General features: G+C 49.6%; 4 non-coding genes across 4 annotated transcripts; 2 read left to right on the top strand and 2 right to left on the bottom strand.

Moving 5' to 3' along the window:
* Positions 1-5,922: 5,922 nt before the first annotated feature.
* Positions 5,923-5,995, bottom strand: TRNAK-UUU. Its single transcript has one exon. It is a non-coding gene; the product is annotated as a tRNA-Lys (tRNA).
* Positions 5,996-14,685: 8,690 nt separating this feature from the next.
* On the bottom strand, positions 14,686-14,757 carry TRNAC-ACA. The gene has a single exon. It is a non-coding gene; the product is annotated as a tRNA-Cys (tRNA).
* An 8,644-nt stretch (positions 14,758-23,401) lies between these two features.
* TRNAE-UUC lies at positions 23,402-23,473 on the top strand. Its single transcript has one exon. It is a non-coding gene; the product is annotated as a tRNA-Glu (tRNA).
* Positions 23,474-25,083: 1,610 nt separating this feature from the next.
* On the top strand, positions 25,084-25,152 carry TRNAA-GGC. The gene has a single exon. It is a non-coding gene; the product is annotated as a tRNA-Ala (tRNA).
* The last annotated feature ends 585 nt before the right edge of the window (positions 25,153-25,737 follow it).

Raw genomic sequence — 25,737 nt, forward strand, 5'->3', positions numbered from 1 at the left:
GGTAAGTGATGTTTTCTCTACTGGGAATTGGTTTAATTTCAGTCACATTGTATCAGTTTAGCAATGGAATGAGAGAATCAATGTCCTGCAGGTCATTCAACACACAAAGAAGGAAGAAAGGGGCGGGACTATACAATGAGCTGTTGGAGTTATCCTGGTATTACAATGTTTGGTTTATTTATTTATTTTAAATTCTTTACTTCCCTCTCCCTTTTAGATTCAGAGCCTTTAAGGTCAGAAGGGACCAGTGTGATCATCTAGTCCGACCTGCTGCACCTTGCAGGCCAAAAGACCCCACCCACCCACTCCTGTAATAGACCCAGGAGGGGAGGCAGCTCTGTGCTCTGCCCCTACCCCAGGCAGCACATGGAGGCCCTCTGCTCCCCTACCCCAATGGGTGTGCAGAGATGTGCCAGCAGCACTGAGATGGTTCCCTGCCCACTCTGCCTCCGTCCCTCCGTGCCACTCCCAGAAGTGGTTGGCATGTCCCAGCATCCCCTGAGGCAAGGGGAGTGTCTCCATTCACTGCCCCTGCCCTGAGTACCAACTCCGCAGCTCCCATTGCCCAGGAACTGCAGCCAATGGGAGCTCTGGGGGCAGCGCCTGCAGGCAGCGGCACACAGAGACCCCCCTGGCCTCGCCCACCTAGGAACTGCTGCCAGAGGGTTGTGTGTACCGGTCACTTTTGGAGCTGCAGTGCCCGGGGTAAGCGCCACCCCTCCTGCACCCCAACCCCCTCTCCCAGGGCAGAGCCAGCACCCCGCACCCAAATTTCCTCCCAGAGCTTTGCTTGTCTTCCTTTCACCCAGAACTGTCCTTCTTCTCCTGGGCTGCAAGTAGCCATCCCTGGGAAGCCAAGAGGCAGGCACAGGATTCTACCTCCCAGCAGCCAACCGCACCTCCCCAGGCTTTGCAGAACGAATGGTGATGCTCTACTAACCCCACTTAGCCGCACTGAGGCACTTAGCTTCTGCCCTGCCTTCCTCAGCTCGACTTTCCTCTTTTGCCCCATTCCCGCCTCACTCCCTCCTTTGGCAAGTCACACAAAGGAGGCCAGCAGGAACAGCCGGCCGCCATAGGCCAACCTCCAAGGGCAGAGGAGACCAAGCCACAAGGCTTCAAAAGGTGACTGGCCAAGGTCCTCTAGCTTTCCCCTGCTGATGCTAAGGCTTTTTCTCACCTCATTTCACCACCCTCTGCCATGCAGGGGTTGAGTTTATCACAGGTGTTACCCAAAATTGGGCCAGCTAGTAAGCGTAGGGAGGACTAATGACCCACCAGAGTTTGGCAGAAAGCAGCACAGTTATTATACTGACAGCTAAGCTCAAAAGAAGAAGTGGGGGGTGTCACACTCACACTTACGCTCCCAGGACATGCACAGCACTGGAGATGTCAGGATTCTGCAAGGTAAGTGTCCCACAGCACAGCTATGGACGGTGTGATGAAGGTAAGTCTTCCTGAGGCACAATGAAATACAACGCAGAGAACCACTGGCCAGGTGGTCTGGGCAAAGGGCCTTCACTGGAGGTACAAGCTTGTGAGTGCTCTCCTGAGCACATGGCCCCTTCCCCTTTTAAGGGCCTGCACCTCATGGCCTGCGACTAGAGATGACTTGGCTGCATCTGGTTGGTCACACTCCACCTTGGGCAGTGTCCATGCTCTGGGTGTGTGATCGCTGCCTAATTAGAGTCCCAGACACCTTGTCTACCTGGGAGCTCTTCTGCTCTTCAACCAGCCCATTCATCCCAGGAGCATTCCAGGAGGGAGCAGGAGGGGGAAAAGGCACTTCACAGGCATTCAGAGAGGGAGAGGAGACAGAAGTGGGAGCGGGGGAAGTATAAGAGACCTTTTGAGCATAGAAATCACTGCTGCTCCTACAACAGCAGGAGCTGGGAAAATTAAGCCAGCATGTTTCTGCCTGGTTTTGAACCAGGGAACTTTTGTGTGTTAGGCAAACGTGATAACCACTACAGAAACTCTCTTGCAAAGCTTTGCCTCTCCCTTCATAAGACCATAAGAATTGTCATACTGGGTCAGACCAAAGGTCCATCCAACCCCACATCCTATCTGCCAACAGTGGCCAATGCCAGGTGCCCCAGAGGGACTGAACCTAACAGGTAATGACCAAATGATCTCTCTCCTGCCATCCACCTCCACCCTCCGACAAACACAGGCTAGGGACACCATTCCTTACCCAGCCTGGCTAATAGCCATTCATGGACTTAACCTCCATTCATTTATCTGCAAAAAGAACGAGGAATACTTGTGGCACTTTAGGGACTTACAAATTTATTTGAGCAAAAGCTTTTGTGGGCTAAAACCCACTTCATCAGATGCATGCAGTGGAAAATGCAGCAGGAAGATACATATATATATATATATATATATATATATATATATATATATATATATATATATATATATATATATACACACAGAGAACATGAAAAAATGGGTGTTGCCATACACACTATAATGAGAGTGGGCAGTTAAGGTGAGCTATTATCAGCAGGAGAAAAAAACCTTTTGTAGTGATAATTGGGACGGCCCATTTCCAACAGTTGACAGGAAGGTGTGAGTAACAGCAGGGGGACAAATAAACATGGGGAAATAGTTTGACTTTGTGTAATGTCCCATCCACTCCCAGTCTTTATTCAAGCCTAATTTAATGGTGTCCAGTTTGCAAATTAATTCCAATTCAGCATCTCTCGTGGGAGTCTGTTTTTGAAGGTTATTTGTTGTAATATTGCGACTTTTAGGTCTGTAAATGAGTGACCAGAGAAACTGAAGTGTTCTCCAACTGGTTTTTGAATGTTATAATTCTTGACATGTGATTTATGTCCATTTATTCTTTTACGTAGAGACTGTCTGGTTTGGCCAATGTACATGGCAGAGGGGCATTACTGGCACATAATAGCATATATCACATTGGTAGATGTGCAGGTGAATGAGCCTCTGATAGTGTGGCTGATGTGATTAGGTCCTATGATGGTGTCCCCTGAATAGATATGTGGACAGAGTTGGCAATGGGCTCTGTTGCAAGGATAGGTTCCTGGGTTAGTGTTTTTGTTGTGTGGTTGCTGATAAGTATTTGCTTCAGGTTGGGGGGCTGTCTGTAAGCCAGGACTGGCATGTCTCCCAAGATCTGTGAGAGTGAGGGATAGGTAGTAGATCCTTGATGATGCAATGGAGAGGTTTCAGTTGGGGGCTGAAGGTGACGGCTAGTGGGGTTCTGTTCCTTTCTTTGTTGGGCCTGTCCTGTAATAGGTGACTTCTGGGTACTCTTCTGGCTCTGGCAATCTGTTTCCTCACTTCAGCAGGTGGGTAGTGTACTTGTAAGAACACTTATTAGAGATCTTGTAGGTGTTTGTCTCTGTCTGAGGGGTTGGAGAAAATGCAGTTGTATCTTAGAGCTTGGCTGTAGACAATGGATTGTGTGGTGTGCTCTGGTGAAAGCTGGAGGCATGTAGGTAAATATAATGGTCAGTAGGTTTACGGTATAGGGTGGTGTTTATGTGACCATCGCTTATTAGCACTGTAGTGTCCAGGAAGTGGATTTCTTGTGTGGACTGGTCCAGGCTGAGGTTGATGGTGGGATGGAAATTGTTGAACTCATGGCGGAATTCCTCAAGGGTTTTCTTTTCCATGGGTCCAGATGATGAAGATGTCATCAGTGTAGCGCAAGTAGAGTAGGGGCGTTAGGGGATGAGAGCTGAGGAAGTGTTGTTCTAAGTCAGCCATAAAAATGTTGGCATACTGTGGTGCCATGAGGGTACCCATAGCAGTGCCACTGACTTGAAGGTATACATTGTCCCCAAATGTGAAATAGTTATGGGTGAGGACAAAGTCACAAAGTTCAGCCACCAGGTTTGCCGTGACATTATCGGGGATACTGTTCCTGACGGCTTGTAGTCCATCTTTGTGTGGAACGTTGGTGTAGAGGCCTTCCACCTCCATAGTGGCCAGGATGTTTTTTTCTGGAAGATCACCAATGGATTGTAGTTTCCTCAGGAAGTCACTGGTGTCTCGAAGATAGCTGGGAGTGCTGGTAGCATAGAGCCTGGGGAGGGAGTCTACAAAGCCAAACAATCCTGCTGTCAGGGTGCCATTGCCTGAGATGATGGGGCATCCAGGATTTCCAGGTTTATGGATCTTGGGTAGCAGATAGAATAACCCTGCTGCTTTTTTGGCCTGCTGCTTCTCTGTCTGGGATGTTTTTGTCAGCCCTGGCACACAAAAAGGGTATCATTGTGAGCGCCCACGAAGGCGAGATGAATTTTTGCCTGCTTTGCTCAGCTTGACTTGCTTCCTCACCCCATTCCTGGCTTAGATCCTGGGTCACCTGGTGGCTGAAGATGGTCCATTGTCTCAAGCGGTGCCAGAGCCTGACACAGTGCCCCTGGGCAGCCTTTGCTCTGCACATGCCGGCCGTGCACATCTGCAAATACTTTAAAGCTCCTGTCAGTAAGTTCTGGGGACAGTTGCTCACCTTCAGAGGAAGCTCCCTAAAATTGGCCTGTCTCACCCAGTGGTACATTGACCTCTGTTCAGACTGAGCCGAAGCGGGGCGGAGGCTCACTGCTGTGGCCGCCACTGCTGTGAGGGCAGCCGCTGTTGCGGATGAAGCCATCCTGCAAGCACCTTCCACCTAGCCACCCACTGAAAATCCTGTAGGGTGTAAGGTGGGTGTAGAAGAACACTAGGGGGGGGGGCTCCCCTTCCCCCACCATCGGCCATCCCATACCCAGTGCTGCACCCAGTGGGGTAAAAAGAAAATACGGCCATATCGGAAGAGTCAGTTGCATTCTTTGCAGTTGCCCCGCCAGTCCCCTCTGGCCTGACCTGACCGCCAGCTCAGCCACCACTGAAAATTGAAACACAAAACAGTCGAGCCGTACGAGGCTTAAAAGCCCACCAGGCCCAACCCCTCTTCTAATATGGCAGAAAAGCCGCACTTCTCCTGACTAGGTAGGGACGTCCTATGGCCCCACAAGAAGTGGAAGGCCATCGTGTTCGGTCTCAGTAGCACTCATGGATCAGGGGGAAATACATGGCTGAGGAAATTCCCCACAGATGGATCTTGAGCATGACAACCTTGTAGGTAATGACAAGGTCCACTTACGCCACCGGCTGAGCCATTCCTCACAGGCCAGCAACCATTTCTCCCAGTTCGCATTCCCCACCCAAATGCTAGAAGGCCCAGCCATCAACCTGCCCACTCTTGCAGCCCTCCTCCTCCGCCCTGACTGATAGGGGGGAATATTGAGCCTCCCTCCCTTAGACCCTTCAGCATCCCTGGGGAACACCAACACCGCCCAAGTGACTTTGGGCCAGTAGGTCAACCAATAGGGCTGCCTCCTAGGCCAGGCTGCATCCCAGGTTCAGGACTTGGAGAAAATGGAGCTCACATCCCTACCTACAGGACTCCAGGCATGGCCAGGCTTCTGGATCAAACGTCCCCTCTTGTGCTCAAGTCACAACAGCTAGCGGGCAAAAGACAGGCATTTGAGAAAGCAAGACAGGGCCTTGGAAGACCCAGCAGGGTTTGTGGCACAGGAATTGTCCTCAGATCCCACTGAGACTTCAGCTCAGATTGCAGGATTCAAAGTCCCGAGTGCTGCCTTTACACCATGGAACCAATAGGGAACCCCCAGACCTCTGCTGAGCTCTGGTGTGGATGACCCTGTGGGGGCAGCCCTGCATTTGCTCACCAGGTTGTCATGCAGCAGTTTGCTGCAGCTCCCAGAGGCCTTTCTTAATCCAGCCTGAGAGGCCAGTGGGCATGTGAGGAAGTTTCCCCTTCAGTCCCAGGCAGTACATGGCCCTTCCTAGTGAAACGCCAAGTCCTGGGGAAAAAAGGTGATGTCAAACAACATCTTGGAGAGACATCTTCTTTCTTTTTGTGGGGAACTATCCCCTTTTTACCTGACCAGGGACTTGAACCCTGGACCCTCAGATTAAAAGTCTGATGCTCTGCCAACTGAGCTAGCCAGGCTCACATTTAGAAAAGGCAAATTTCATGCATTAGAGAAACTAGTCATGAAAATGAGGGCAGGAAACAATACAGAAAACCTGCTACTCTTGCTCTCTCAGCAGTCCTAGCCCCAGCCTGCTCCTCCATCTGGAGCCCTAAGGCCTTTTTCTTTTTTTAGTTAAATATCAAATCCAGGAGAAAACGCAGTTATACAAAGCAAAACGAAACCACAAACAGAAATGTCATTGGAAATACAAAACTAAAAAAGGAAAATGCAAACTACATCACTGTATCATGTTTGGGCCATTCCTGTATCGAGAGCACCCGAAGGTCCCTGTGTGCTTACGAGAAACCTGGAGGAACTCATACCACAGCCTGAACATGAAACTCAACTGCTCCCAGGTGCCGCAGTAAAACCCTTTCCCTGCTGTGACATTGCACTCCATAGGATTTTATGAATATATGCTAATGAGTGTGAATATAATAGAAGTACTTCTGGCATCCAAAGAAGTGAACTGTAGCCCACGAAAGCTTATGCTGAAATAAATTTGTTAGTCTCTAAGGTGCCACAAGTACTCCTGTTCTTTTTGCGGAAACAGACTAACAGGGCTGCTACTCTGAAACCTGTGAATATAATGTAACTGGAACATGCTTCATGCAAAAGTCTCTTGTACAGTATCATTACAAAGCTTATTATCTATTCTGTGTGTTCATCCTATTTGTATCACTCAATCATTCTTGTATCTGAAACTAGAAATATGAACTATAACTCTGAGGTCCTGTTGTAATGATGCAAAGTGTGGGCCATTAGCAGTTGTTTGGAATCTTGATGGCTCCCATTAACCAGGATAATTGACTGGAGATGGCTCTGTCCTGCACCATCTGTGAGTCAGGCCAGGAAGAATGAAGGCTTGGGGGTCTCACAGGACATGTGACCATGTCACCTGGTACAGGAATCCATCTTAAACCTGGGGCTCTTCCCCAGGAGAGAGACAAAAAATTCCTGCCTTGTACCAAAGCTGTATAAGGGGGTGGAACAGAAGAAAAGTGGCTGCAGTCATGAGACATCCCCTAGCTACCACCTGAGCTAAGTCTAGTCTGCAAAAGAAGCTTATTGAAAGATCTCTGAGGGTGAGATTTTATCTGTATTGAGTTTTGTACTGTATTAGGCTTAGACTTGCATGTTTTTGGTTTATTTTGCTCTATGAAGAATACAAACTGCACAGAGAAGGATAAGTTAATGCCTTGGAAAAGCCTCTGTGTGTGATGGGTGGGAGGGTGTCTAAAAACCTTCTTCTCTACTTTCTTTTCTCTGAATTCCTTTAGAAAATCCAAAGCAGGAAACAGAACCATTACCTTCTCTGAGGCTTGAGCTCTGAGACCTTCAAATTATGAGACTGACATGCTGCTAACTGTGCTAAGAAGGCCTGCTGAAATGTTTAGGCTCAGTACATATAGGATCCTCCTACAGCAGTGACTGGGGCAGGGAAGGAGCCAGGGGTGTGCTGGAAAAAGCAGGGAGATCTGGTGCCCACAGACCTGTCCTGGCGGCTTTCACAGGAGCAAATACACCAATTCTCCCTGCCAGTGAATAATGTACTGGAGCTAATGGCAGCACAGGGTGGATGTTTCCAAGCTGTGCACCCACTGCCACATGTTAGAACTCAATCTCCTTTCCCTAGCAGGGCACTTTCCCTGTGCATTGGGCAAAGCAAGTTGGGGAAGCTACATGGGTAACAAAAACCAGTACTTCAGACAAGGCTTGAACTCATAACCCCAGCAGTAGCCCCCCTTTATACCAACCAGTTGCACCACTGCCGGTGCTTTTCAGAGAGAGCTGGGAAGCAGGCAGTTATCAGTCTCTGTGGTTCACACCTTTGCCTGGTAATTGAAAGGCTGATGCATCAAACCTAACTCAAGATGCGGCTTTTCATTGATGAGACTCCAGGACATTTTAACAGGAAGAAAATCTCCTCGATTCTGGTTTAGTCCCATTTGACTCCTGCCCATCTTCTCCCCCCGCCTCCCTGCCCTGCCCCACCCCGTCTCTTTCCTTCCCCACTGGGGCTGTGCAGAGAGGAGCCCCAGCCAGTATCTGTCACAGAGTCTGTATCCCATAAAGGGAGGGAGGGGTCGCTCCAAAACACTGATAATGGGGAGGGGAAGGGTGTCTGTGATTAGGGGGAGAATGGATGGAGAACTAACAGTTGGACCCAGAGAGATTCCCCCAGATTGGGGAGATCCCCTGCTGCCCACCATCAGTCAGCTGTGGGAAGAACAACTTGGGATTGCATGGGGAAGCCACCTTAAAAACACAAGTGTAACATGCTAGTTACATTTTAATAAGACCAAAGCCTCCTCAAACCCAGGGTCACAAACACTGAAATAATTTTGCTTTGATATTTTAAACCAGCCGCAGACACAAAGCGAGTCAAATTACAGTTTCCATTCGGAGTCAGTGCACACACAAGAATCCAGAGGCTTTTAATTCCTTAGGTTCTGCTGCCATTTCATTTCTGTCCTGTTCCAAGATTTATTGTTGTGCAAAGCAACTTTAGGCCCTTGGGAGTGTTCCCCTGGTCCCGCCTGCTGCCCTGGTCAAGTTAAAAGAGCCTGAGGACCCCTGCCAGCACCACCACCAGCACAAGGGGGCTAAGGCGGTTTCCTGCCCACCCTCGCTCCATGTGGTACACCACTTCCGGAAGCGGCTGGCACGTCCCTGCGGCCCCTGGGGTGGGGGGTGGGATCTCCACGTGCTGCCCCCGCCCTGAGAACCAACTTGGAGAACTGTGGCAATGGGAACTGCAGGGGTGGAGTCTGCGGGCAGCCGTGCTCAGAGATGCCCCCGGCCCTCCTGGTTAGGGGCTGCTGCCAGAGGGGGGTGCAGGTTGCTTTCGGGAGATGCCCGAGGTAAATGCTGCACCCCTCACCCTCTCCTGCACCCCCAACCCAGACCCCACACCTGCACCCAAACTCTCCAAGACCCTGCCCCCCACACACCCTGCTGCAGCACAACCCCCTGACTGAGCTCAGACCCTGCACCCAAACTCTCTCCCAGAGCCCAATCCCTCTCCCTCCCACACCCAAACACCCCCCCCAGAGACTTAGGCAGGTGTGTGTGGGGGATGGGGCAGGACTTGGTCCCATTCTGGGAATGACCAAAAATTATACAAACCTGCCGCCCCTGTCCAGCCCAACCTTCTGCTGATGCACCTCAGCCCACACCCGTGCAGGGTTTGAAGCTTCCATTGCTTAAATTCCAGGACACCGAGGGATTTCAGCTCCCCTTTGCCCACAGGGAACCTTCACCCCACTCCCAGCCAGGTTCTTGTCCATGGGATCACTGTAGGGGGCCTGGGTCCCTCGGTGTCTTTTCTCTCTCTACGACAGGCCAGGGTGCAATAACTGGGGCATCTGAGCACCCAGGACCTTCTGTGGGGCTGCCATTCCCCTTCCCCTTCTGTGGTCTCATCAGTCATTGACTCCAGCCTTTTTTCTATCCATCGTCAGCACCATCCCAAGCAAGCTGCACTCGCCTCAAAAAGAGAGAGAGTCCTGTGTCACCTTACAGAGTAACAGACATATTGGAGCATGAGCTTTCGTGGGTGAATCCCCACTTCGTCAGATGAATGTAGTGGGAATTTCCAGTGACAGGTATAAATATGCAGGCAAGAATCAGTCTAGAGATAAGGAGGTTAGTTCAATCAGGGAGCATGAGGCCCTCTTCTAGCAGCTGAGGTGCAAACACCAAGGGAGGAGAAATTGCTTTTGTAGTTGGCTAGCCAGGCACAGAATTCCCACTCCATTCATCTGACGAAGTGGGGATTCACCCACAAAAGCTTATGCTCCTGTACGTCTGTTAGTGTATAAGGTGCCACAGGACTCTTTGTCGCTTTTTACAGATCCAGACTAACACAGCTACCCCTGTGATACTCAAAAAGACAGTGTTCCCTGTTGGGTGTAAATCACTGACCTCTCTCCTCTCTGAGCACTGACTGCCGCTCTGTTTCCTGGCCTCTCAGTCTGTGCAGATGGGACCTTTCCCTCCAGTGCTGGAGGATTCGCCCTTCTCATCTACCCTTGTCCCAAGCAGCACAGCGGGTGGGAATCTTAAATGTACCAAGATGACTTAGGAGCAGAAACCCCTCCAGACCTTGCATTCAATTGGCACTTGCCCCTCCCTCAGCAGGATTAAAACTCCTGCAGGGAGATTGCTGGGCCACATCGCAGCTGGGCAGGAGCAAAGCAGCAGGGTGAAAAGAAGAACCTGGAGATGCTGGGAATTGAAGCCAGGACCTCATACGTGCAAAGCATGTGCTCTACAACTGAGCTACATTCCCAGATCAGCCATATATGCTCTCGGTTACACTCAGAGCCCTCTTGTTTCCAGAGCACCCAGTGGCCTAAGAGCAGCATGGTGGACACATTCCCTGCTCTGAAGGTCAAACCTGCTGTCCTGGAGGCTGCTGGTTCTTAGGGGTCACTTTGCAGCAGGGCCAGATTCTATGTGTGGGGCAGAGAGAGTGGGTGCCCTGGGCTCAGGGTGAAGAGATACACTCAGCCCTCTCCCCGGCATTGGGTGGGGGGTGCTGCCACCCCATGCTGCAAGGTCATGGTGGGGGGTGCTGTGAGTAGCTCAACATCTCACCCTGGTGGCAGAAATGGTGTGGGGGACTCCAGGTATTTCTAGGATCCACTATTTCCACCTGCCTGTAAAGTCCAGCTTTCCCCAGCACATGCACTGCGGTGCAATTGGGTCACTGTTTCCATGGCTGACAGCAAAGAATCTCTCCCAGTTTCCCTTCTATCTGCGGCAGGATTAGCCTGTGTCAGTGATTAATGAGGTGGATCTAGTTGTAGATTGTTATTCATTCCCCACCTTGGCAATTCACACAGTCCCTTTCCTACTCAAATCCCCAGCACCTCGGTGATCCTGGTAGCAGGGGTTGGGGCCTGAGATTTTCAGGGTTCTTTCCCCCTCCACCTGGAGTGAACTCAGCCTTTTCCCCATCCCAGACATTCCATGAAATAACAACAGGGGCATAAAGAAAGAGGGGAGGGAACATCTCACAGCCAGGGCTGGATGTGCCCAGGGTCCCCTGCTTGTCCATTGTTTCAATGGAATTTGGCCCCCTGCTTTGCACAAGGGACAGAGAAAGATCTTGCTGTTCCTGCGTCTGTGCAAGGAAAATTGTGCTTCCCTAGGAAAGAGAGGCGGGAAATGGCCCCATGGTGGGACAATATCCTCAGGATTAAGAGCAAAGGACTCAGGCTGAGAACTGATTTAACCCCACTCATCTGGGATTTAACAAATTCTCTTCCATGAAGACACTGGGAACTTGTGACATTGATCCAGACTCTGGGGGTTCGGGCTGCTTTAACTCTTGGCAAAAACATGAACTTGATTCCAAGAAGGGAGAGAGAAGAAGCCTGAAGTTGACTTTAGTCCCAGGCTGGGGTCTCCTGAATGGTGGGAAACATCCTTGGCTGCTACTCAGGGACAGCAGCTACTGGTGACATACCAGGGCTGGGATGAGAGGGGAATGTTACATGGACTTTATCATACAGGGCCCATCCTGCTTCTCAGAGCCCACAGGCAAGAATCTAGAGAAGGACAAGTCATTTCTCAACTGCATTCTCAGGAAAAGCTGGTAGCCGTCCTTGACCAGACACCCACCCAGGAAAGCAACCACGGCAGTTCTGTGGAGAGCTCTGGCTGCCAGGGGGTCCAGCTAGGAGAGGGAGTGCTGAAGGGTCTGCAGTTTTTGCAGTGGGGAGGAGGGCCAGACCAGTGGGGCTGTCTCAGGAGTCACAGGTGGCTTTGCCAGTGGGAAGGCGCTAGGTCACTTGTTGATGTGGTGGGGAAGTAGGGACTACAGGATGTGAGGCTGGTTAAAATGAAACTGCACAAAAAACCCTCCCCCTTTGCTCCAGCTAAAGGCCCTACTTTGGCCTCTCCCCCTTTCATAAAAATCTCCATATCTACCCTGGCTCTCAGAAACCCCCTTTCTCCCATGGGTATTTTTATGGTTTCTTCCTTTTTTCATGGTCTCGTACAAATACTTTTGCCATCAAAATGATCAAGTAAATTTAAAATGAGAAAAACAATCAAACAACACATCTGTCTGTCCTTCACCAGCCATGGACTGTGTCTGCATTTTTCTACAGAACAGTCTAGGCAGGCAGAGTCACCCCTACATTGACTTCACATCAGGCCCAGGACTTGCACCCAGCAGTTCTTGGGGCCGTGGGACAGAACTGAGCTTCACTGGCAGCGGTGAGGGAGAACGGTTGGGACTGAGCTGTCTGGGGAATATTTTAATCCTTATCTATTTTTCAGAGGATTAAATCAATGCAGCTTCCACTTCTCTGTCTCTCCCAAGGAGATGATGTTTCAGTGCAAAGTACCCAAACTTTTTAACAATAAGAAGTGAAATGAAATGGCCACATGATGGCAACAGAACCTAAGAAACGTGTTAGTGTCTAAGGTGCCACACGTACTCCTGTTCTTTTTGTGGATACAGACTAACACGGCTGCTCCTCTGAAACCTAAGAGACGAGAAGCCATGTTCTTGTTCAATGTGCATTGAAGCTGAAAAGGGAGATGTTTCCTCTTTGATTCCTAAGCCCCCAACTCTAATCCACTAAACACCCCTTTCCTCCCACAGCCAGGACTAAAACCCAGGAGTCATAACTAGTGTCCCCCCTTAACCTTCTCTCTGTGAGGAGGAAGAAGAAGCTCTGAGACCCCTGTGCTGTCCTCTTGCCATCCTGTCTGGGCTGCACTTGGAACCCAATGGGGTTTCCTTGGGCAGTTTTGAATCTTGCTCCCAGGAAGGGTGTAATTTTAGGAGCAGGTTCCAAATAGTGCAATTAACCAGCCAGAAGGGGCAGCAGGTATCGGTGTAGGAGCCATTGAAATAATCACAGCAAAGTAGTTCAGGGAAACTGTTATTAATGAAGTGTGAGTGAAAGGTGAGAATCTGATGGTGTCAGTGTCACACTAGAGGGCGCTGAGATGGTTTTAAATTTGTCATCCAAACCCAGCCACCACCTAGCACATGGTTTAACCTCTTCTTCTCTTACCGTTGCTCCTTATCAGGGAAGGGGAGAGAGCAAACGAGCAATAGAAACACAGACCTAGTGACAGGAGCAAACATTTCTTTGCTCCTTGCTTGGCTCTGTCAATTATTTGGGTACAAACTCACCCCCCACCCACTGTCTGGGCTGGGCTCAGTGGGCAGGAAGAGCTCAGCTGTCAGTGGGACTTGGGGAGCTCGGCACATTACTGGGAGCTGCTTGAACATTTAATTGAAAACCACCTAAACACGGACACAAGGTCTAGGCTGCAGCAACTCATCTTGCATCTGCGGCTGTTGAAGCTACAAGGCAGAGGACTAAGTACAACATTTAAACTTACGTTTCACCTCAGAGAAGAAAACAAATGTGTCTGTGAAAAGAGGGGAGTCGAGTTCAATCCCTTGTCACCATCAATGTGCAAACCAGGAACCTGTTGCTTTGCATTCCTGATGTGTCGCCATCGTGTGGCTATTAACAGAGAGTTAACTTTGACTGTGACTATCTCTTACCTTCCAGAACATCGAGTTCAGTAAAACTCAAACTCTGGAAAAACAGGGAATACAGAGTGAGAGTATATGCCCAGATAACCTTAACTCTGCCCTCTATAAGAGAATCCCTGATAGCATATGAGAACAAGGAAAGGTTTGGGGACAAATTAGAGCTACTTCTCAAGAATTTGTTTCTTCTGTAATTAATTGCTCCTGGCCCCATCCACTGATCCTGGCCTGGTGTCTGGCCGTGGAATTTACTGTTTTTATCCCAGCATATTTGTAAAGCAGTTTCTTCTTTAAAAGCTCCTTTATTCTAGGTGATACAAACAGGTCACTTCCCCAGCTATTTCAAGGAGATGGAATTTTCCTGACCCACAGGGAACTTAAACTAACATGCTCAAGATCACACATTCCTTAGGAGAAAATGAAGGGGAAAAAAACCAAAACCCACCAAACCGTTGCTGTTTCTACCCAAATGATCAATGAGACCAGAAAGTGAGACTGTGCAATTAACTGTCTGGGACTACACTGACTCTGCAGTTACTTGGATGCAGACACACCCAGCTCTACGGTTGGTAAACGTACAGAGACTCTGCTGCTGCTCATGAACTAGCAGCACATGACCTCTGAACAGCTGCCATTCGAATGCATCTGAAAGTCACAAGGAACAATGATCTGTGTGAAAGGAAGGCTGCCATTTATTAGCACCCCAATTGATGCCGTGTGCACAAACAGAGGATTGAATGTGTAACAGGGAGTTTAGTAAATCTTGGTTATTTTATTTTTGTAACAGGCTCCTGTCCACCCCCAGTAGAGTTTTCAGTCCCAATGGCAACTTACTTACCAAATGTAATACAGACTAGTCCATGCCTCCCAAGTGGATGTGGTTCTTGTTCTTCTGCACATTGTAACCCATGGAGGCCAAGGACCTGCAAATGTGTCTTCATGTGCCTGTGTTTCATTGATGAAAACAAACCTAGACACTTAGAGGATTGGAACTCATTTCAGCTGGGGGACTTGTTTGCTAGGTTTTTATGCATTTGCACAGGAAAACATTGAGTGTGTCCATTCATTTCAGGGATCCCTATTTAGTGGAGCTCCTGAAAATAGAATTATTTTTATTGAGGGAACAGGTTTGGAAGGGAGCACTTGGATTTGAACTAAGGACCACTTGATCTGTAGTCAAACACTCTACCACTGAGCTATACCCCCATGACATTTGCAGAAGCAAGTCAGTGATCTTAAGGATTTTGAAGGACGGGCTCTGCCTCAGAGAGCGCCTTTTCTATTCCCAGACCACAGGGGTTTTAAAAATGGGGTTTGATTAAACTTTATATACACATGGAGACACCACAGCTTGCACACCCACCAGCATAGCTTCCCCCAGTGACATAGCTACCACCTCTCGGGGAGATGGGTTAACTGCACGGATGGGACAGCTCTCTCCCCTCTGCTTAGAGCAGCTTCATTATTTATGAATAGGTCGGAAATAACCTCCTGAATGGACAGGAACCAATATATCAGATATTGCTGTGTCTGCATTCAATATGGGTAACTGGTCATATTGGGCTGGATTAGTAGGAGCGTTGCCAGCAGATGGAGGGAAGTGATTATTCCCCTCTATTCAGCACTGGTGAGGCCACATCTGGAGCATTGCATTCAGTTCCCCCCCCACCCACCCACCCACTCTGCCCCTCCCCTGAGACCCATCCAAACAGCATCTGATGTTTTACTGTCTAGCCGTCTTGCTTCCTAGAACGAACGCTCCTTGAGTGGGGTGATCCACAGGGAGTAGCTCAAACCTCCAAAGTGCCTGGGCAGGGGCAGGACATTGGCACAACAAGGGAGGGGTGTGGTAGTGACATCACAAAGGCCTTTTGCAGGACCTCAGACAATTGGTCAAAGGTGGTGGGGAGGTGGTGACCTCACAGAAAGATGCTGACATCAGGCAGGCAGGACAGGGGCGAGGGGCCAGGGGCCAGGGAAACCTCAGAGACCCCTGTGGCTTTGCTTCAGCAAGTCTCCTTCTCCAGGTCTCTCTTTGAGGACAGAGAGAGTATTCGGGTTCACGTACGTGAGCGCCAGGGGGAACCTCTTTCGAGTTTTCTCCTTCCCTTTCAGTGATTTTACTAGAAAACAGATGTCCCTGTTTAGAAGGTAAGAGCCTCCTCAAGGGAAGGGATGTTCTGGGCGTGTCACAGTTCAGATTCCAGTGGCCCCCCTACACTGTAAGGAAACTCCCACCACCTGCTCTGTGTTCGCAGTGCAGGAGAGAGCAGCATCCATGGCAGTGATTTGCTCCTGGCTGCCGGAGCAGAGCAGCAGGCTCAGCTGTCAGAACTTCCCAGAGCGATGAAAGGGGAGGGGCCCAGCCTCTGTAGCAGGAATGCAGGGCAGGCAAGTTCACGGCGGGCATTGTGGGATACTGGCAGAGGCCAGTTATGGTGATATAATGAACAGCAGCATCTACAGTGACACTCTGTCACTTTAAGTTTGCTGCAAAAAGCTCTAGGCCTCTCATCAAAGTCGTTTTATTTTGTCAGAAAAACAGGGCAGTTTTGTCGCCAGACGTGGCATTGCAGTGTGTGCACCAGCCACAAGCTGCCGACCGAGAGAGCGTTGTGTGTTTCTCACACACCAGAGCAATATAATTCTGCTGAAACAACTTTGTAGTGCAGACCTGGCCAAAGATTCACTCACACACAACTTGTAAGGAAAACGTCACCTGCTCCTCTGCTTTGCAGAATCCAAACACAAGCAAAGCTTGTCAGGCCCCAGTGGCGATGGCAGGGAGTCAGGTGTGGGCAGACAGTATATTTTAGCTACCCACAGGTACCATGGCTTAGCTGGCTAAAGCATTTATTTTGTAAACAGAAGATCCTGGGTTCAATTCCCAGTGGGGCCTTGTTGACTGGTTGTTGGGGCACCTGCTATTGGCTACTGTCAGAAGACAAGATTCAGAGCTAGATGGGCCTTTGGTCTGGCCCAGTGTGTTTTTTCTTATGGTTTAAATTACACTCACTGGCACTGATAATAGAGTTACTGAACGTTTGGGAGTTACGAGCGGGTAGGTCAGTGGTCCAGTCCCCACACAGATGACCCCCTCCCTCTGGGACAGGGGCAGGTCTGAGCTCTCACACCGAATGGCTCATTGGGGCTGACAGAATCTGTGAGCAGCTTGTTTAGTTTTCGCCAAAGGTTGAGTCCTGCTTTGTGCACCGTGTGTGAGAATGAAAATCCTAAACTGCCCTGTCCCTGCCAGCAGGTATATGGGATCTTGGGGAGCAATTACCACACGGGTGGGGTGCAAAATAAACTTTATTAAGAAAATGCAAAAATAGGGAAAATTTAATAGTGAGGGGTGTGGGGTTTGTTAAGGTAGACAATTGGGGAGGGGTTTCTTTTGGTGAACAGTATAGGGGGTTTCAATAGTGGGGTACAATACAGTTGGTAAACAATTAACACTGAGGTATAAATGTAACAGGTAGCTAACAATTTCTGTGTAAAAAGGTGTGTCACAGCAGCATATATCCAACTAACAGTTATGGAAAAATATGTTAAATAACAAACAATTTTAGGTAAAAATGTGTCACAGTGGTGTAAATATAGAATGTGAGGTGTATCAGAGAGGAAAAAAGTAACCAATGGGGTTTTATGCTAGATTGGGATGGGGGAAGAGGGGCACATGGTGGAGCAGAGGGAGATTTAAACTTAGAGAGACACAGAGAACAGAGAGACTGTAAGGAGTCAGAGGGACACAAAGAAGCTGGTGGGGGGTTGCAGTGGAAAGACAGACTTAACCACAATTATGCAAAACACAGCAAAATCTTATCTATGATCTAACTTAACCAAGACTACACAAATTAGCAGGTAACAAAACACAATGCAACAATTCTCTAAGCCTAACTTACAGAGTATAATGCTAAACCTAACTTAACCTAATGAGTGCACCTTATACTAGGGGTGGTTCTCCAAGGGTGTGGCTGCAGCAGTGGAGCAACTGCAAGTGAGCTGCCCAGGATAGAATCCAGGGAGGCACAGGTTTATTTCTAGCAGCAAAGGAGCTGCAGAACCAGAAACAGAAACAGATTACAGATGCAGACCAAGGAGTTAACTTGGGTCTGTCTGTTGGGGAAAGAAAAGCCAGCAGCTAGAACAGGGAGGGTCTGCAAGAGAGAGTTCTTACCAATCCCCAGGACAACAGCAGAGGCAGGCACAACAGCAGCATCAGAGGACACAGAGAGGACTCAATTCGTTCACAATAATCAGGAGATCTCCAGGCAAAATTCATTGTTCGTGGGAGGGGAGTTTAAAAACGGGGGTACGCTCAAAAACAAACGAGAGCGGGGAGAGGGCCTCCCAAAGACCCCTAGCTGATCAGACCAGGTGGCAAAGCAAGGACCTTCTCCGAGGTCTGCTTAGAAAATGTCTGGTTATATAGGCAGACTTAGGCAGTTTCCCGCCAGTAACTTTGATTGGTCCCCCTTGTTAGAGGGGAGGAGAGAAAGCAGGGAAAGGTCTTCAGGTGTGCACAGACGTGTCTGGGCTAGTCCTAAGTCACAGGCATGACTTACATGCTCAGCTATGTGGCCATATAAGGTCTTGCATTCTTGGGCAGTGCCCCCTACACCGAGCCCAGGTCTGAACAAAGGAGGCAGGGGCCCACCCCCACCTGAGCAGAGCAATGGCTCCGGTTAGTCTGCAAAGGCCATTCCACTGAGCAGGGCCAGGCTATGACTCTTGCTAGCCCCATGGCCGGGGGGGGGGGCGGCCACACAGAGAGGAAAAAAAAAAAGGAATGCAGCAGGGAGGCAGCTGTAACAGACACAAATAAGGCACAAAAATTCAACAGCGAGGATGTTTCACCACAGGAACAAACTACCAAGGAAAGTGGTGGATTCACCATCTCTTGATGTCATTTAATGAAGACTAGCTGCCTTTCTGGAATGTGTTTGCCCCAAAAGTAGCTATTGTGTCATACAGGAGGCCTGTGATATGCAGGGGGTCAGATTAGATGCTCTAATGGTCTCTTCTGGCCATAAGGTCGACTAATTTCTGAAAAACTGAGTGTAGCATTGGGAGCAGCGTCTGATGTTTTCCTGTCTAGCCGGCTTGCTGCCTAGAACGAACGCTCCTTGAGTGGGGTGATCCACAGGGAGTAGCTCAAACCTCCAATGTGCCTGGCCAGGGGCAGGACATTAGCACAGCAAGGGAGGGGTGTGGCAGTGACATCACAAAGGCCTTTTGCAGGACCTCAGACTATTGGTCAAAGGTGGGGGGGAGGTGGTGACCTCACAGAGAGATGCTGACATCAGCCAGGCAGGACAGGGGCGAGGGGCCAGGGAACCTCAGAGACCCCTGTGGCTTTGCTTCAGCAAGTCTCCTTCTCCAGGTCTCTCTTTGAGGACTGAGAGAGTATTCGGGTTCAGGCACGTGAGCGCCAGGAGGAACCTCTTTCGAGTTTTCTCCTTCCCTTTTAGTGATTTTACTAGTAAACAGTCGTCCCTGTTTAGAAGGTAAAAGCCTCCTCGAGGGAAGGGATGTCCTGGGTGTGTCACAGTTCGGATGCCAGTGGCCCCCCTCCACTGTAAGGAAGCTCCCGCCGCCTGCTCTGTGTTTGCAGTGCGGGAGAGAGCAGCATCCACGGCAGTGATTGCTCCTGGCTGCCAGAGCAGAGCAGCAGGCTCAGCTGTCAGAACTTCCCAGAGCGATGAAAGGGGAGGGGCCCATGGCTCTGTAGCAGGAATACAGGGCAGGCGAGTTCACAGCAGGCATTGTGGGATACTGGAGGAGGCCAGTTATGGTGATATAATGAACAGCAGCGTTTACTCTGTCACTTTAAGTTTGCTGCAAAAAGCTCTAGACCTCTCATCGAAGTTGTTTTATTTTGTCAGCAAAACAGGGCAGTTTTGTCGCCAGACGTGGCATTGCAGTGTGTGCACCAGCCACAAGCTGCCGACCGAGGGAGCATTGTGTGTTTTTCACACACCTGAGCAATATAATTCTGCTGAAAGAACTTTGTAGTGCAGACCTGGCCAAAGATTCACTCACACACAACTTTTATGGGAAACATCACCTGCTCCTCTGCTTTGTGGAATCCAAACACAAGCAAAGCTTGTCAGGCCCTGGTGGCGATGGCAGGGAGTCAGGTGTGGGCAGACAGTGTATTTTAGCCCCCCACAGGCACCATGGCTTAGCTGGCTAAAGCTTCTGTTTCCTAAACAAGAGATTTTGGGTTCAACTCCCAGTGGTGTCTTGTTGACTGGTTGTTGGGGCACCTGCTATTGGCTACTGTCAGAAGACAAGATTCAGAGCTAGATGGGCCTTTGGCCTAGCCCAGTGTGGATTTTCTTATGGTTTAAATAACACTCACAGGCACTGATAACAGAGTTACTGAAAGTTTGGGCGTTAGGAGCAGGTAGGTCAGTGGTCCAGTCCCCACACAGATGACCCCCCTCCCTCTGGGACAGAGGCAGGTCTGAGCTCTCACCCAAATGCTCATTGTGGCTGCCAGAATCTCTGAGCAGCTTGTTTAGTTTACAGCAAAGGTTGAGTCCTGCTTTGTGCACCATGTGTGAGAATGAAAATCCTAAAGCCCCCTTTGAAATAACGAATGCAGCAGGACGTGTTATTGTCCCTGCCCCAAAGCAGACAGACCAATGGAGAAATGCCGTCGAGTCCAAGGTGATACTCCCCTGCCATTTTACCTTTTTTGCTTGCTAAACTCCTTCTTATCTGCCCGGCCCAGGCTGTCCTCTGCCTCAGCTGCTGCTCCCGGCCTGCTGTAGAGTCAAACACGCAGGGCCCCCAGGGGAACAGAGGCTGGGACAGGGCAGCAGCCTGGGCTGGGCTGGGAAGATGCTGGGAGTTCTCGTTCCCTGAGAACTGGCCTGGCTCCCTTCTCAACAGGGAACAAATCAATTCCACGTCCCCTCCCCAGAAAAACCAGCCTGGAGCCAAGGGCAGCAGGGGACGATTCCCTACAGTTCCCACCGAGGCAGGAGAGAACCCAGGGTGTTTCTAGCAGAGCTTATGGAACTGACGTGGGGAAACCAGCCTTTAAGAACAGGCAGTTCCAATTTAAGCTCAGTGTTTTTAACAATTTCTACAACATTAAATAACCCTTTAATTGTAGTGTCACCATCCATAAAATTGCTTCAGCCTTATAGGTTCCTAAGTGCACAACTAAACATCTCTTCAAACACAAGGGAGTGGAGATCAGTCAGTGTTCAGAGTCATCCCACATAAAAGAACCATGTTGTCGTACATACTGGCCCCATCATGTGGCCATCGCCTTTCCCTCCTCTCTGTTAAAAGTTTTAGTATTTTGCACAGAAACTTTCTTCCCTCAGGAGAGTCCTGGGAACCAGGGCTGCCAGCCAGACAAACACCTTTAAGAGGCGGCGTAACCTGTCAAAAAATGATCTCCCTCTTTCAGTTCAGTGACACCCTGAAATGTTACTTATCAGGGCAGAGCCAGAGGATTGAAAGCAGCTACATGAAACCCCTGTGTAGCTAACAGGAATGAACACAAACACTCCCTTGTATCTGAAGAGATGTTTAGTTTTACCCTTGGTAAACTACAAGACTAAAGGGCAAGGCAGTGGTTCCAGATATAAAGAGTGAAACACGAGACAATCATCATAGTTATGCAAATTATTTCTAAATTCTTCTTATTATCATCAGTGTATTATTTTCTCTGGAGTCTAGACATTGACTATATCTTGACCAAGAAATTTAGATCTTGATAAAATAATCGACTATCCCTGGTGAAGGCAATGGACTTGACACCCACTGGGGTGTCCCTACACAGGTTCAAGTACTAACAACAGTGGCTTCCTTTTAGCCATACATTTTAATCAGGGCAATAAATTGATACGAACTCCTGTAAAATCATTTTCCATCCCGACTCCTTCACCCACATTTGTTAGGGCATTGGGCCACCATATGGACGTTTCATTTCCCTCCTCAATTTCACACAGAGACACAATTTCCTTTGCACAGATCCATGAACAGCAAAACCTCCCTGTCTCTCTTGTCTGAGCCAGGGCTTTCGATTCCATTGAAACCTTCTCTCCTGCAATGGCGATGGTCAGACAGAGGGGACGTGGCCACCTTCACCTCTGACAGTGAGATATTGGCTCAGCTCTTTCTTTCTGCTGCTGTTGTTAGTCCATGAAATATCAGGGATGGAATGCAAGGCTGAGTTCATGCACCAACCTCCTGAAACATTTCAGTGCCCAGAGAAATCCTGACCCCGGCTGTTGGAATGATATGGTGGAGATTCGAATAGGAAAGGGACTATCTGAATTGTCAGTGTGGGGAATGAACAACAACCTATAGCAATGTCATTAACCACAAACACACTCTCACCCTGCTCCAGCCGGAAGGGAAATGGGCAGGAACTCTTGCTGTTCAGCCATGGACACACTTACACTAATGCAGCTGTGAGTGTGCTGGGGGAGCGGGTCTGAGCCATTTGAAGTGACAATTCTGTGAGAACAGAATCATGGTGTAATGAAATAACTGTACATTAAATACGAGTGGCTAAGATGATAGACTAGAAATCCATTGGGGTCTCCCTACACAGGTTTGAATCCTGCCAACTATGGAGGCATTAGTATGTTGCTAGTGCCTGAGTGTCCACAGAGCCAGATATGGTCTCACTGTGAGGCTGGCTATACTTAAAATGCTGCTGTGACACTGCTCTAGCACTGTGGCGTAGACAGCTGCTACAGTGACTGGAGGGGTTTTCCATCCCTGTAATAGCTACATTGACAGAACAATCTTTCCTTTCATTTAGCACTATCTAACCATGGCTTACGTCAGCTTAATTATACTGGCTTTGGGGTTTTTCACACCCTGAAAGACCATCATGCTCTACCAACTGAGCTAGCTAGATTTAAAGTCAGTCAACTGCCCAGTTGCAGTGTAGAAGGAGCCTGAGGGTGTTTATTTGTGAGCTGAGGTTCCCTGTCTGACATTTGCCTTCTTTCCTGGTCCGTTATGTCTCCAGCGAGCAAACCGGACCTGCCACAAGGCTGGTTAGATGCTGCTTTCTAGACCAGAGAGCTGGGGTTGATTTAGCATGCTGTCGCCATCAGCTGGTCAGAGTAACCAGGGTGGGAGGGTGGAATTTAGGATTCTCCCATCAAGGGGAGGTGCTGTTGGACTCATCTAGTGGGGGAGAGTCTGAGTCTGAGTCCTCCACATGCCACACACACATTTTTACAGGGAATCAGGTCCCCTGGGGAAAAACTCAAAAGAAGCCCAGGCCCAGGAGTGTCAGAGAAGGGAATCACAGTTTGCCTTAAGAGGTGGGTTCGGGAAACCTGCAGGTCCTTAGATCCCTCCAGCACCTGATAGAACCATTTGTGGGGAAGGTTTGGGGAAGCCGAGGAGGACAAGGAGACGGGAAAAGGGCTTGCAGCTGTTGTGCAATCCCCATGCTCCCAGCAGAAGGGTCCGGGGGGCTCAGTGCTCAGAACTCACAAGATGGCAAAGCTCAGAGCCCCGTTACACAGAGTCAGAATGTGATCAGCTCACACCAAGGGGGAGCAACACCCCTCCCTTGGTCTCTGTGTCAGAGCTCCTATCAGCTCAGTCCTTCCCGCAGGAGCGGGCTGCTGAGAGGGTTGCGATGGGGTAAATGAAGGCAGAGGAGGATTGTTCCTCATGGGGTTTTTTGTGTGTGTTTGTTTCAGTGACTTGGGTTGGGCTGAGGTTGTGACCCTGAGCACAGGGGTTCTCTGCTCTTAGCCTCTCAGGGAATGGACAATGAAGCAGTTTCAGAAAGTGGATAGAAAGTAGCCTAAGAAAGTGTAGTATTAGTGAGAAGAACAACATCACTGTCACCTCCCTGGTGGTCTAGTGGTTAGGATTTAGCACTTTCACTGCTAAGGCCTGGGTTCAATTCCCAGTCAGGGAAAAGTGACTTTAAACTGTTAAACCTTCAGTTATTCTTCACTTGCCATGTAAAGAAATCCATGGTGTATTCCTGATTCCCCCATGTTCCTACTGTCTCCATAGCAGGGCTGGCTCCAGCACAGCAAGCAGGTCCCTGGGGTGGCCAATGGAAAGAAGAGGCTTCAGGGGCAATTTGGCCCTCTCAGAGAGAAAGAACTTGCTACCAAAAGCAGCAGAGGTAGAGCTGTGGTTGATGGCAGCTTTTTTATTTATTTATTTTTCAGCTCGGGGTGGCAAAAACACTGAAACTGGCCCTGCTCCAGGGAAGACAATTTGTTAAATCCCAGATGAGTGCAGTTTTATCAGTTCTCAGCCTGAGTCCTTAGGTCTTAATCCTGAGGATATTGTCCCATCATGGGGCCATTTCCTGCCTCTCTTTCATACAGAAGCACAATTTTCCTTGCACAGACACAGGAACAGCAAGATCTTTCTCTGTCCCTTGTGCAAAGCAGGGGGCCGAATTCCATGGAAACAATGGACAAGCAGGGGGCCCTGGGCACATCCAGCCCTGGTCCTGAGATGTTCCCTCCCCTCTTTCTTTATGCCCCTGTTGTTATTTCATGGATTGTCTGGGATGGGGGAAAAGCTGAGTTCACTCCAGGTGGAGGGGAAAAAGGACCCCAAAAATCTCAGGACCCAACCCCCGCTACCAGGATCACCGAGGTGCTGGGGATTTGAGTAGGAAAGAGACTGTGTGAATTGTCAAGGTGGGGAATGAATAACAATCTACAACTAGAGCCACCTCATTAACCACTGACACAGGCTAATCCTGCTGCAGACAGAAGGGAAACTGGGAGCGATTCTTTGCTGTTCAGCCATGGAAACAGTGACCCAATTGCACTGCAGTGAATGTGCTGGGGAAAGCTGGACTTCACAGGCAGGTGGCAATAGCAGATCCTAGAAACACCTGGAGCTTCCCACAGCACTGCTGCCACCAGGGTCAGGTGTTGAGCGACTCACAGCGCCCCTCCCCTCCCATTACCTTCCAGCAGGGGGTGGCAGCACCCCCCACCCAATACTGGGGAGAGGCCTGATTGTATCTCTGCACCCTGAGTCCAGGGCACCCACTCTCTCTGCCCCACACATCCAATCTGGCCCTGCTGCAAAGTGACCCCTAAGAACCAGCAGCCTCCAGGACCGCAGGTTTGCCCTCAGAGCAGGGAATGTGTCCCCCAGGCTGCTCTTAGGCCACTGGATGCTCTGGAAACAAGAGGGCTCTGAGTGTAACCCAGGGGTCAGCAACCTTTCAGAAGTGCTGTGCCGAGTCTTCATTTATTCACTGTAATTCAAGGTTCCGCATGCCAGTGATACATTTTAATGTTTTTAGAAGGTCTCTTTCTATAAGTCTATAATATATAACTAATTATTGTTGTATGTAAAGTAAATAAGGTTTTTTAAAATGTTTAAGAAGCTTCATTTAAAATTAAATTAAAATGCAGAGCCCCCAAGACTGGTGGCCAGGACCTGGGCAGTGTGAGTGCCACTGAAAATCAGCTCGTGTGCCACCTTTGGCACACGTGCCATAGGTTGCCTACCCCTGGTGTAACCCATAGCAAACAAAAACTATCTGGGGCTGTAGCTCAGTGGTAAAGCACATGCTTGGCATGTATGAGGCCCTGGGTTCAATCCCCAGCATCTGCAGGTTCCTTTTTCACCCTGCTGCTTGAGGGGATGTGGCCCAGCAGTCTCCCTGCAGGAGTTTCAATCCTGCTCAGTGAGGGGCAAGTGCCAACTGCATGGAAGGTCGGGGGCGGTTTCTGCTTGTAAGTCACCTCAGTACATGTAAGATTCCCACCCGCTGTGCTGCTTGGGACAAGGGTAGATGAGAAGGGTGAATCCTCCAGCACTGGAGGGAAAGGTCCCATCTGCACAGACTGAGAGGCCAGGAAACAGAGGGGCAGTCAGTGCTCAGAGAGGAGAGAGGTCAGTGATTTACACCCAGCAGGGGACACTGTCTTTTTGAGGTGAGTGCAGCTTGCTTGGGATGGTGCTGACGATGGACAGAAAAAAGGCTGGAGTCAATGACAGACGAGACCACAGAAGGGGAAGGGGAATGACAGCCCCACAGAAGGTCCTGGGTGCTCAGATGCCCCAGTTATTGCACCCTGGCCTGTCACAGAGAGAGAAAAGATCCAGTGGGACCCAGCCCCCCTACAGTGATCCCATGGACAAGAACCTGGCTGGGAGTGGGGTGAAAGCTCCCTGTGGGCAAAGGGGAGCTGAAAT

The sequence above is a fragment of the Mauremys reevesii genome, linkage group 12 (genome assembly GCF_016161935.1).
Source record: "Mauremys reevesii isolate NIE-2019 linkage group 12, ASM1616193v1, whole genome shotgun sequence".
Classification (NCBI taxonomy): Eukaryota; Metazoa; Chordata; order Testudines; family Geoemydidae; genus Mauremys; species Mauremys reevesii.